General features: G+C 40.6%; 1 protein-coding gene across 4 annotated transcripts in view; it reads right to left on the reverse strand.

Annotated features, from left to right (window-relative positions):
• Nucleotides 1-8,025, reverse strand: part of PCYT1A (phosphate cytidylyltransferase 1A, choline) — a 47,252-nt gene extending 39,227 nt beyond the window's left edge. Inside the window, exon 1 of one of the 4 annotated variants that reach the window (XM_007090947.3) lies at nucleotides 7,874-8,025. The gene's annotated coding sequence lies outside the window, so the exon portion shown is untranslated. The other 3 variants (XM_042998621.1, XM_042998623.1, XM_042998622.1) reach the window with 3 other exon arrangements.
• Between the last annotated feature and the right edge of the window lie 1,090 nt (nucleotides 8,026-9,115).

Below are 9,115 nucleotides of genomic sequence, written 5' to 3' on the forward strand. Positions count from 1 at the left end.
ACTAAGTATAGAAAACCACTCTGAAATTTTGAAAAGCACTTTCTTTATACATTACTGTTCTGTTTTGATGGAAAGGGGTCAAGTTCTTGTCAGTTTATAAGTGTATCAAAGATGACACAACGCAAGTCCCATCCTGTTAAAAATATTTTTCCTTACCTGCCCACATTATTCCTTTTTGCATACAGTTCTTCTGTTTTCTAAAGATGATTTTTGTGTCTTACATTGTATTTTACATTATACTTTAAACTGAACATTACACATTAGACTTAAACTCAGGTCTTAAGATCCTATGGATTTGGAACAAACACACCTAATACTTTTGGTGTTTCACATAAAACACTTCTGTATCTTATCTCCTTAGGAGATGGAGAACACGAAGGTCACAGACATTCCATAACAATAACTCTAAACGAATTTAGAAATCATAGAGATTAAGCCTCATGCTTTTCCTCTAGAACTACTACTACTTTTTAAATTCTGACTTTATAGATTTCTGAAGAAACCATTTTTCACTGGCTCTCTCAGACCATCCCCATCCTCCCTCACATCCACTAACCTATACACCACAGAAGCATATAGAATAATTTTATAATTAGTGCCTTATTAGGGAAAAAAAAAGAGTTCTTTTAGTTATCAATGCCTTATTGGAAAAAATTACCAGTTCCCCAAAAGTTACAACAGATGCCTGCCAGGACACATCAAGTTTGCTATTGAGAAAAGGCATGTGGGAGGATGAGGACATACTGAGGATAGTAAATACATGTTGGCTTTTAGTTATTAAACTGAAACTTTGCTGCATCTAAAGCCACATCACCTATACCACATTCACAATCGCCCAGTAATTGAATACCTACAACAGTGAGGAACAATACTTCCCAAACTCTTCATTTATGATAACTGCACCTCTGTAATCAACCAACACCATTAAGTAAAGGTGCACATTCTTTCTGGAAAAGGTGGCTTTAAAACATCTACATTCCAGAAGGAGAAAAAAATACATACACAGGCTGCCTTAACATAACAGGTTGTCCAGAAGGCAATAAGGCAGGGAAAAGAACCAATATGGTATAAGATCAAAATGGGGATGGGGAGTGGGAAATTACCTAATATTTTGCAGGTGGATTCTGGCTTCCAACCATAGCATCCACATTAAGCTGGGATGAGTGAGAATGAAAGTAGCTGAAGATAGAATACATAGCAGCCTCCCTTACGAATTCATTGGTGTGTGCCAACACTTCCTGTTTCTTTAGCGGTTTATCCTACAAAAAATTTCTTTGTCAAAGGAAGCTGACAGTGAGAGTGCAGCATTTGTAAGGCCTCATTTTTCCAATATTGCTACCTTTTCAGTCCCGAGATTAGTCACCTTATCTTAGTCAAATTCTCCATTCATGCACAAATTCTAAATATAGACAACTGCCACCACCACCAGACCACCACCAAGCCTATTAAATGAATTAGTGTCTCAAATTGCTTTCAAGATACAGAACGTAGTATTTTGCCTGCAATTTTTACTCAGATTCACAAAATCTGGCTCCATTTCTGCTGACTCACCTCCCAGTACACACTGCTTGTCTTGTTCTTCAATGTTCCAATAAATGCCTGCTTGGATGCATCAAATTTGCTACTAAGAAAGTACAGAGAAGTGGAAATGTGTGTGAGGTGGGAAGGGTAGCAAGGAGAAGATTCTGAAGATAACTCTAGTAAAGCATTTTTTCCAATATGTACCCTAAGGCAGACAAAATCTGGGTACTGGCATGCATATGCTTGTGTTTTAAAGATGAAAGGCTCCTAAAGTGCAGCTTTAAGGACTCCCACTCAATCCCTTCTATTCTACTTCCTTATTGTTAACAGATCTAGTAAGCACTCCAACGTGAAAGAGGAGGTAGATTCTGTTTCCTAACCTATGCAACAACCTAAGTAATAGCAAGTTGCGATCACATACATTCTTCAAGTTTCAAAAACTGAATTCAAATTTGCCAGAGTACTGCAGAGAACTATCTGCAAAAAGAGGAAACATGAATTTTTCCTTTGTATTCTATTCCTGCTTCTCCCATCTCTGGGAGATTTCCCAGAGATTTCCTCAGTAAAACCATATGCCCAGTAATGGTTTACTTTTTACATTATGTTCAGTTACAAAGCTGAGTAAGCAAGCATACTTTATATTTGGGATCTTTACCTGCTTCTACCATTGTGGAGCTTAATAAAGTGGTGCTCTTTTATTTTTTTTAATGTTTATTTATTTTTGAGAGAGAGAGACAAAGCACGAGTGGGGGAGGGGCAGAGAGAGAGGGAGACACAGAAACCGAACCCGGCTCCAGGCTCTGAGCTATTAGCACAGAGCCCAACATGGGGCTCAAACCCATGAACCATGAGATCATGACCTGAGCTGAAGTTGGACGCTTAACCGACTGAGCCACCAAGGAGCCCTGATAAAGTGGTGCTCTTAAGAGGCAAACTCTGAACTCCTAGGTCAAAGTGCATCTAATACTCTTGGCATTAATCACTTCATCTGCTGTACATTCAGGCCTTTCCGAAGAATGCAGTCATGTCATCGCTTATATAAAGGCCTTTGAAGTTAGAGAGAGGGTATGTCTAACCCATAGTGGGGAGGAGGAATTGGATTCAAGAACCAGCAGACCTCCTAGATCAGGAATTAACAAAAAACAGCCCACAGGCCAGAAATGGCCCACTGCCTGCTTTTGTAACTAAAGTTTTATTGGAACACAACCACACCCATTCACTGATGTACTGTCTATGCTGCTTTTGTGCTACAACTGCAGAGATGAGTAGTTGCAACAGACACTGTATGACCTATAAAGCCTAATATTTACTATCTGGTCCTTTACCCCCAAAAAAAAAAAAAATCCAACTCTTATCCTAAATGAAGACGGAGCCAGTTTTATCAGTAATTTGGAAGAAAATCCTACCTAGATTATCCAAACAGCTGTAAAGTAGAAGTTAGTGCTAGGAATATGATTATTTCAAGAAATTGTACTATAACTTTCTGATACAGGATTACTGCAGTTTATATCACTGACCTGTATGTACTACTACACTATATAGAATAAGTCTTAAGTATGCCTGATGTAGGAAATGCCAAATGAAAAAGTAAATGTCACAACATAACCTACACTGACAGATTGGTTTTAAACCAGAGCTCAATGCTATGCCTCAATATCTGAAGCTTGTAAATTGCCACATCTAATATCTTATCTTTGAACTTGATCTCTTCTCTTTAATTTCTTCAGAGAAACCTTTTTTTCAACAGACATTGAGTGGGTACTTACTCTGTGCCAGACCCTGGGTTCTCCATGGAACAAAATAAAGCTTATATTTGCACGTGGCCGTATAATAGAACTTTTTTGGAAAGAGATTATACTAAAAACCACAAGGAACACTTGTAATAATTCTTACGGTTGAACGATTTTGCTCCACCACTTTTCCACTACAAGATTCAGTAAGTAAACACTGTATTTAGATTCTGCTCTTCCTAGAGTGAGTTACAGAATTTATATCTCTAAGGCAGGGTCTACAATAGATTCAGGGAGTCTGGGTTGGACCAAAAAAAAAAAAAAAAATCATATCTTCACTTTTACTAACCTCTGGCAAATTCACCACTTCCTTCAGTTATGAACATAAGCCACAACATAACAGTAGACTTTGTTACCAATTGAAATCTTAGATATATTTAGACATTATACTTATTACAAATATCTTCAAATATTGTTTAAACATATGATCATTTTAAAGTAATTATGGTTAGGGCCACCTGGGTGGTTCAATTCGTTAAGCGTCTTAGGCTCAGATCATGATCTTATGGGTTTGTGAGTTTGAGTCCCGCATCTGGCTCGGTGCTGACCACGCAGAGTCTACTTGGGATTCTCTGTCTCTCCTTCTCTCTGTCCTTCCCCCACTCATGTTTTCTCTCTCTCAAAATATATAAACTTAAAAAAAATAAAGTTATTATGGTTATAAGATCCATTGATAGTAAACATTTACTATGTTAATAAAAAGCATATATAGCATTGTATCACACATATTAAAAACATTTTGATAACTATATTTCAACAGTTTCCTTTATAATTATATTTTGTTTTTTGCACATAAAAATATTATTCCAAAAGGGAATACACAAAGCTTCACCATACTGCCAAAGGCGTCCATGGCACAAAATGATTTAAGATTTCTACTCTAAAAAAAAAAAAAAAGACTTCTACTTTAGGGCCAGAAAATAAACAAGGATAATCACATCTAAGGTAATTCCCTTTAGATAAGAAAAACCACCTAAAAAAAAACCCAAAAACTACCTGCTTTCTGTTAAGTGCTACACATACCATTTGTTCTCTAGCATACAGCAAAGACCATATGTCACTATTTTTTTTTTTTTACCAGCCTTCACTTCACAGCTGGTTTGCAAATAGTTGTGAATGTGATCTAACAGCCAGGGGTTCCCCTAGCTCATTGGCAATCACTCTAGTACAAATATAGAAAGCTTCAAACCAATCTAACTTTTAACAAGAGAGTTATCCAAAAAAGGGATAAAAAGACAAAACAAAAACCAAAAAAAGCCAGCTATATAGCTATCTACTAATCTTGTTTGCAAATAGTAAAATACAAGCAATGCAATTATTTATGTTAATGAGATGATGCATGTAAACAAACCTAACCCAATGCCAAATATTTGTTAGAGACTCACAGTTCTTTTTTTTTCCCCCCTGCTGGAGTGGAGCTTTGGCACATACTGCAAAATAGAGTTGTAAAAATGTATAGTCCCTGAATTTACTGACTCAATTGTAGAAGAGGGAGTTCTCTATTAGTAGAAGCGCCAAAAAATCTGACTTCAGATCAGAGTTATGCAAATACGTGAAAAGCATAAAATTACAATTATTACTAGATATTTTTGTCATTACTCGTCATTAACAATAGCAAATTATTATTCTTGCTTTCTCTATATTTTATAAATTAATTCTTATCAGCATTTATAACACAGAAAAATTATTCAGCTCCCTAGGGTAATGATGTCTAACCTGGAGATTAGACAGTTCTATAGGGGAATCATGAATGGGGTCAGGTGGTTTACAAATGCCATGAGATTGTATACAAGATTTGTTAAGTGTGCGTATGTTTCAGATTATTAAAGGATTGTTTAAGCAGACGAATAGCAACCTCTGCCATAGTTAGAAAAGCTGAAACAAGAAAAAGCAAACAATTCTTCCCATACTCACAGAGTGAGTCAGTGTTAACATCAGATAAAGTAACCTGGGATTTCTGAATCCAAGGCTCTGACTAGATTATTTTCCCTAAGGGATCACATATCCAACGAGAAGGTCCCCGAGAAAAATAAAACCTCAACTGTTTATTGGAAGAGAAACCATAGGCTAAGAAAAGAATAAAGTTCATTCCTTATCAATCAGGACATAATACTGGTTTTTGAAGGGAATTTGCAAAACAGGCCGGTCAAAAAGAATCCTTTCATTCAACAAACACAAAGGACCCCAGAGGCAGTAGTGCAGTCCCCAGGCCTAAATGTCTTCTCTTCTAAGTCAGTTACCTTGAAGCATATAAAACTGACCCTTGAACAACACAGAGATGAGGGGCACCGCCCCCCAACACACACATGTTGAGAATCTATATATAACTTCTGACTTCTCCAAAACTTGACTACTAATAGCCTACTGTTGACTGGAAGCCTTACCAATAACATAAACAGTTGATTAACACATTTTGTATGTTATATGTATTATATACTGTATTCTTACAATAAACTAGAGAAAACAAAATTTTATTAAGAAAATCATAAGGAAGGAAAAATACATTGACAGCATTGCATTAATCGAAAAAATATCCACGTGTACATGGACCCACGCAGCTCAAACCTGTGCTGCTCAGCCAACCATATTTGGTTACAGAAAGAAATTCTTGAGTAGTTCCTTTTAGTTATGTAGAATGTAAGCCAAATAAACATCTAATGTTTTAGAAAAAGGTGTAACTAGCCATTTTTTAGCTAAACAAAGGCATTATTCACAACTCACTACCACTCAAGAATCTTTCTGAACTCCCTTCCTGTATCACAAAGTGTACATGTATAGGAAGTGGGGGTGACTATTAGGTTATCAGATAAATGCAGTGTCAGATAAAGTAAAATTACCTCAAGTTTCTTCTATTAGATTTCTTAAAAAACCACCAGGTGGTACAATCAGTAGCACCTTCTACAAAGGTTTGTAGAGAGGGGGTAGTGAAATTCACTTTAGTTCATTTCATCTGCATCACCAGCCACCCTCACAAATGGGATCAGCAGGAATAAAAACAGCAGCTAAAACGTTACCCACAGCATGGTATCATTTCCAGTATGCCAGTCTTGGCCTCCAGTGCACAAATCACTGAGCTGGACAGCTAAATATATCAAAGCCTCTCTGGTATGGTATTCCAGTCACCACCGTTGACTTTCTAAGCATCATCCTTTCTTCCCCATCATGGTCACCATCTGTTTACCATTGATTACTGGACCAATACCATTCTCAACTAATATCTTTTTACCAGCAATTCTCGGTACTTACAGAATCACTAAATGTCAAGATTGAAAAGGGCCCTGAAGGCCATATCTCCCTACTCCCATTTTATTCTTGGCAGAATGTTTTCTGTCTCTGTCTTCAATTCCCTTCCTAAACCTTGTTCCTACCCTCCTCAAAGCTTCCTCTTTCTCAATGTCTATTTCTAGCAGTTTTTCCTATCACAAACCCCTGTATCCTCACTGTCTCTGTAAATACCACTGTCTCTATTGCAAAATGTGAGTTCTAGTTCTCCCAACTGAGATTGTGAGTTTCAGTCCTCCATCATAACCGGTCATCTCACTTATATTTGGGAAGCCTTTGCCCGTTAAGTCAATCTGATGGAGCCTATGCCCCAGCCAGAGCCAGTCTTTGCACATCCAAACAGTCTCCTAAACATAGAATCATGGCATTTTAGGCCTGAAAGAAAAGTCAGAAATAACCTGGTCCAACATTTTTACTACATTTCATACATTTTAAGATATATGAAATCCATTTGACATCATAATCTCATACACGGATAACTGAAACAAGTTTCATGAAACAATACTTACCCTCACTATGTGAACACACTGAAAATTTCTATTGTATTCCATTTTGTTTTAAATTCAGGTGCTATCCACTAAATGGACTTCACAACCCAATAATAGGATGGAATCCACAGTCCGGGAAATATTAATCTAGTCCAAACTTCCCATTCACTGATGAAGAAACTGTAGCTCAGTCCTGAGGTTACGTTTCCCAGCCACAAGATGGTTGTCCATAAAATTAAACTCGGGCCTGATAAGTCCCAGACCAGTGTTCTTTACACTAAACACCTTCTCTGCCCAGTCATGACCACCCAACCACACCCAGTGCCCAGACATAACCCTACAGTACCATGTCCAGTCACTGAGCCCACACTGCTGTCCAAGCCAGCCCCTCAAAGTAACTGCTGGTCGATCCCCCTGCAGCCGTTCCTTCAGTTCCCTTAGATCAGAGTCCCCTCACAGTCACTATCCATCGACCAGAGTCTCCTCCAAGTCATTGCCTCATACTTTCTCATTCGTAGTCCCTTCGCAGCTTCTGCCTCGCGCTCTCCGAGGTCAGAGTCCCTTCGCATTCACTGCCTCTGGGTCGCACGCTCCTCGCAAGCAGCTACATCTCGGTCACAGTCCCCTCGCTGTCACTGCCCCTCTGGGTCACAGTAGCCTCCACAGCCCCTCCTTACACTCCCTTCGCTGTCACTGACCCACTCCTCTTTCAGTCAGTCTCCTCGCGGTCCTAGCCGCACAGTCTGTTCTCTCAAAGACAGCCGCAAGGATATGCACACACCGGGTCCTCACCTGCAGTGGTGAGGTCACGCTCCCCGCGGCCCCCGTCCCGTCGGATTTCTCCCAGGCGCCGCGTCACGGACAAGGGAAGTTGAGGAGGTTGCGGGGAGACGCCCGGGAAAGGCAGCTGACGGAACAGCGGGCCGGAAGTCCCGCCTACTGCCCGCCCTCTTGTCAATCCGACCGCGACACTTCCCTGAAAACCACGACCCCTGACACAGTAGTTCCGCCTCCACGGAGGCCCTTGGGGTGGAGTGGCTGAGCCGGAAACTCCAGACGCTAGAGACGAAGTGACTAAGGGTCAGGTTCCATGCGGAACTGCAGTTTGCGGTAAAGACGCCTCCTCGCGAGGAGATACGACTGTGAACTGTCGCGCCTGCTTCTTGGCAGTCAGTCAAGATGCGTTAAGCCGACGGCTTCCCTTTCGCCCCGCTCCGGGCCAGGTTCCTCCGGGGAGGACCTGTCTGCTCTGTCTCCAGCGTCTGGTGCAGGGCAGATGGCCGTGACGCCTTCCACCGGAGACCCCTGGGCGACTGCTACAACACGGCACCACCTTTGCCCTACTCGGTCTTGTAGGGAGAATTCGTGTCCGGCAATCAAGTCCTGTAGTAACCTGTAGCTGGTCCCAAAGCTGGTTTTCCTCCTGTTATTTCTGACCCAGGTTGGCTCACGGAAAAATGATCAGTAGGAATCACCCGAGGGCTAGTTGAGCAGGAGCGGATTCAAGGGAGGCCAGCTGGTAGGAAATCACATGTAGGAGGGTATCTGGTGAAGAAAAACGTTTTCCTTTGCTAGAATGAACCTTTGGAGGGGTCCCTTTTGATTCCACAGATGTAAGGCAAGCATATACCCAATGTCATGAGAGAAGAATGTAAAAGAACTTTTTGATGTATTTATTATTTTTTGTCTACATGCTTGACTTGAAAGTGGCTGAGAAGTGGGTAGATACTTATGCCTCTGCTGAGGAGCCTCCAGGGAGAAAGAGGATTAACTGTAACCCTTTCCCTTTTGAATTTCAATTAGTTATTTGAACATGGCCTACAGACTAAGGTGCTCCAAATAAGGACTGACTGCTAGCTGGAAAAGACATCAGGAACTACAAGGATGGGGGCGCCTGGGTGGTTTAGTCCGTTGAGCGTCCAACCATCAGGTCTTGATCCCCCAGCTCCTGAGTTGAGTCTGGGATGGGGCTGTAAACTGTCAGCACGGAGCCGCTTTGGATTCTCTGTCTCACTGCACTCACACTCTCTCTCA

Source organism: Panthera tigris, chromosome C2 (assembly GCF_018350195.1).
Source record: "Panthera tigris isolate Pti1 chromosome C2, P.tigris_Pti1_mat1.1, whole genome shotgun sequence".
NCBI lineage: Eukaryota > Metazoa > Chordata > Mammalia > Carnivora > Felidae > Panthera > Panthera tigris.